Source organism: Poecilia latipinna, unplaced genomic scaffold (genome assembly GCF_001443285.1).
Source record: "Poecilia latipinna isolate Pla-1442-1.1 unplaced genomic scaffold, P_latipinna-1.0 Scaffold2462, whole genome shotgun sequence".
Classification (NCBI taxonomy): domain Eukaryota; kingdom Metazoa; phylum Chordata; class Actinopteri; order Cyprinodontiformes; family Poeciliidae; genus Poecilia; species Poecilia latipinna.
In genome coordinates, this window is record NW_015115078.1 from 1 (window position 1) to 4,766 (window position 4,766).

Genomic DNA, 4,766 nt, shown 5'->3' on the forward strand with positions numbered 1-4,766 from the left:
GGGAACCACCATCATGCACGAAATGCATACTGGGATATTAGTGGGAACAATTGTTCTCCTGAAAGTTTTTTTTTTATTTTTATTTTTTTGAGGAAACTTGTCGGTTGGCTGAATTTCTCGCGCTCAAACAACCGAAGCTGTCTTTTGGACGGACTCGCTACCCGTAACTGTTGGAGAAAAACGAGAAGAAGACACGTCTCACCTCCTGACGCCGCTCACTGACTTTAGATAAATGCAAAACATGTAGCCCTGATCTCCTAATTAACACACAAACTCAGGACTCTTTCATTGAATTATGAATATCGAAACCCCCTGAATAAATATTTGACGGAATCCATGAATTATTTTGCCTTTATTTTTGAATATTTTAGAGTTCATTAAGCATTCCTAAAAGCGAAAGGGAGCTGGTACAACTCGGGCATTGCCAGGAGCTTCCGTAGTTTTCTCTTTGAAGACGGGGCGAAGCTCATGCTGCGCCGCTATCTCAGCATCGCCATTTACGATTTGGACAAGGATCGTTTCCCTCCAACCAGGCCGCCGTCCTGTTTGCATCAGACATTTTACCTTCCATGAAACATCAGATTTCCGCTGGTTTGCCGTCCTCACAAAAGATTAAAGGAGTCCCAGGGGCTTATTGTGACGCAGGAAATTGACTGCATAGGTTAGATTTGGCTTCTCAGAGTGCGATAAGATGATAAATATAGATTTGGATAAACAGCTTGGGGTGGAGAGAGAGAGAGAGAGAGGGCTGCGAAAACCTATCCCGATGTCATCGGCGGCCCTGGATGAGATATGAGTCATCCGCATGTTTCGGAGCCTCCGAGATGAAAACATCAGTCCTAAACTAGGCTAATCCACTAAACCCAAGTGATTCTAATTGAGCGTTGCCCACGTCGCGCGAGCTCAAAGAAGGCAGAGAGCTGCGTGAGCAGATCGCTGAAACAGAGGAAGAGATAAATTAAAAGGGACCATACGTGCTGAAACGCATGTGAGCTGCGGTCCTGACCTTACACTGCGCAGCTTATTAAGCATGTTAAATTGAAGGCTTAACATCGAGACCCGTGTGTGTGTGTGTGCGTGTGTGTGTGCGTGCACACGCACATCCCGAAGCGGCAGTCGACTGGATTTCACAAATCCGCTTTGTGTCACTAAAGTTTTGCAGAGGAAAGTGAGCAAAAGAGCAACTGAGAGGAAGTTGGTGTCTGCGTGGACCGGGGTTTAATTTACGCTTTGTTTCTCCTCTCTCTGAATGCATTGATAAAACCTGTTAAACTGTTAAAATACCAACGATTTCTTAAAATTATATAATAATATTGAACACCTTTTCAGTCCCTCCAGGATTTTGTGATTCTTTTTGTGATATTAATTTGGAAATATTTGCAATTATTCGTGATGATAAATGTGACTATAACTTGCTGAATAGATCATGAACTATAATCTGACATCAATTAATGCCGAGGCAGCTGGTTAGTACAGGTAAGAAAACTTTTGACAATTTTTGAGAAAAATCTGCTATAAACTCCCAAATATGTATGTATTAGCGCAAAAAAGTGTGGGGATTTGTTGATTTTGTGTGAATTTTCACAATAATTCTGAAGAAACTGGAGGGACTGATTAATATAATTTGGCAGTAAACGGATAAAAACTGCATTAATTTGATTGATAAAATAATATTTAACCACACTTAGTGTTTAGAATCTAGAGGGCCACATAAAAAGCTACGGGGAGCCGGATCTGGCCCACGGGCCTCGAGTTTGACATGATTTAGGACATAAAGCTCAAATAAGTGATTTTTTAAAATGTAATGTCCTTCTATTCGTACAGCATAGCTTCCTTTAAAATTTATAATAGTTTTTCCAAATAAATGAGACTAGTTTCAACAATCTGGCATGCTCACATTAGCTGCCTTGAAGCAACTAACACAAAAATCAAAGACACAACAACAGGTATTAAGAGCAGAGTTTTAAATCTGAGCAGTTTTCCTGCCTTTCTTTATGTATCGCTCACTTCTGCTCACAGTCTGGGCTCTTTTTCACTCTGGTTGGGTTTGTGAGCTACAAGTGAGGGCATATTTCATCTATGACCCAGTGAGTCACCCTCACCAGGCCTGACACACACACACACACACACACACACACACACACACACACACAGTGGATGGCTTTGGATTTGGAGAGAACTGACGCTGTAACACGAGGAAATAATACCGCGGACGTCCTGCAGACATGCAGCTCATGCTAACGCACTGGATAGCAGAGAAGAAGAAACGCACCTGTTTATAGAAATCATGTACAGATTGTCATATTGAGAGAATAAAAGTTTTATTTAGTTGACAAAAATGTAGGAATCTTCCTCTGCAGCTGGATTTCTTCTTTTTACAAAACTCAATTTCAATCGAAACTGATTTTTTTATTATTATTTTTACACGCACATCTTCATCTGTCCCTACTGTCCTTGTGCAGCTACTTCCTTTTCCGACCCGTTTGTGTTCAAGCTGAAGAAATGCATCACTGACAGCATCTGCAGTTTGGAAAAAAGGAGAACCACACAGCCTGGAAGAGAAACAACTCAGAGTTGGAGTGACAAGTGTGGCTGAAGTCAGAGATGAAAACGTAACATGATAGAAACGGTTTGAGGTAGAAGTGCAGTCGGAAGATGATGGCGATGACTTTTCATGGTTTTACTCTTTATTGATTTAGTTTATCGGATCTATATCCTTGTTTATGGTTTTGATTGCTTCCTTTGGTTTGGAGTTTTTATCAGATGTGCCTCTTGCTCTCCTCGACACGTTGTTGGTTCCTAAACGTTACGTCTGCCCTTTGTTGTCCGTTGCCTCTTATATTAGGGAACGTGAAATACTTTTGATTTTTCTCTTTGTTCTATCAGTTCTTTCTTTATTCTTGTTCTTCCACTGCGTGATTTCGGCTTGGTTCTTACTACATGTATTGGAAAAAAACACAGAAACAGATGCACAGTAGCTGTGACATAAACTCTAAAAAAACATTCCCAAATTAGTTAAAGGGTTGTATTGCTAATGTGAATTATTTGTCGCAATTAAGAATTCAAGGTTAATGTAACAAAACAGGAGGCAGAATCTCTTTAACATTTTTTAATTTTACCACAAGCATGTAATAAATCAGCCACATTTGAGTGTATTCTAATTTAAATTCTCTGTAGACACTTCTGTTACTTCAGCTGTTAAACAAATTTAATTCGATGATAATCTGTCCATTTTTATGATTTTATACCAGATCACCCACTGGACACGCCCCATCCATTCACTGAGGAAAAACACAACCCACTGAGTAAAGCTCACTGACAGCAAGATGGATTAAAATTTATAGACAGATCAAGAGAAAAATTACTTTTGTACAATAAAATGTCAGCAGATGCTCATTTACAGTTGTTAGCACCACATGGCAACAATATTTGACAATGGCGTTTATATTTTTGTTCAGCATACATGTTTGTGACAGGCTAAGGCACTTGAGGAGGACTTTAAGATTTCTATTTCCACCTGTTTTCTCTCCACCATCTGTCGTTCTCTCCTCCCCCATCTTTCGCTCTAAACTTATACGCCCCACTTCTCGGAGACGGCAAACTTTCATTCAGAACTCGTCTGATTTTCTTTTTTTTTATATATAAACTTTTGACCTTCGGTTAATTAGGCAAGATGTGCCAAGGACACTTAAAAGCAAGTCAGGAGGGAGGGTGAGGATTAGCTGATTCGCGGCTCGTACATTAAGTCACGGCGGTGCATGTTTGGGTGCCATCTTAAGTGTGCGGGTGGATGTATCCTTGACATAACTCCTGATGCGCTTTGCCAAGGATTTTAAGTAAATCAAGGCTGAGAGGTTTGGACTGAGTAAAATACACCAAGGGGATCTGAGCTGTGGGCTTACGGGGAGAGAAAAACAAAACAAAAATGTAGAAGGACTCTCTAGAGGAAGTCAAAGAAAACTGGGCAAACAAACAGTGGAAATGGGAGAGATAAAAGGAATGCTATTTGCTAAACTATGCTAAATTAAAATGGAAAAATTCCAAGGTCTTCTTGTTCTTTAAACAAGAACCTCGTACTGTAATTCTGCATATCTTCTGAAGGCTATTCTCTGCCGTCTGCTGCAGTTTTCTCATAATGACTCTCTTCCTGTATTTTCATGACTTCCTCCCCACCTGTCTGAACTCTTTCCACTTCCCTTCTACCAGCACTCAAGCAACTCCTTTTCCCCGTAGTTATTCCCCTGCTCCTTAATCCTCCTCCCTTCCCTGCGATAATTCCTCTCCCGTTTCCCTCTTTGCTTCTTTCTGTCAAAATCTCTCTCGGTCCCTCCCTCTCCTTGGCAGACGCTGTCCTCGTCTCTCCTCCCCTCCTCTCCCTGCGCTCCTACCTTCTTCTCTTCTCCTCGCTGCTTTTCCTATTGCCTCCTTTCCATCCATCCATCTTTCACTCGTTTTTTTTTTCCTTCCTTCTAAATCAGTCCTAATAGCCCGCAGTGCCGCACATGCTCCAGACGTGCTTGCAGAGGTACTGGCACATTCATTACGCAGAGGCACAAACACGCATCGCACGTGGATGCAGGAGCACGCGCTCGCTCACGCACGCACCGCGCTGACCTGACGCTCAGTCAGCACCGATGTTCTTATATGTCAAACTGACAGTCGCATTCGGGAGAGATGTAAAATTAAAGGGAGAAAAGGGGGGGGGGGGGGAAAGGGGAGGCCCCCGCACAAAAAGGTGGAGAACTGGGGGTGAACGGAGAAAAAAA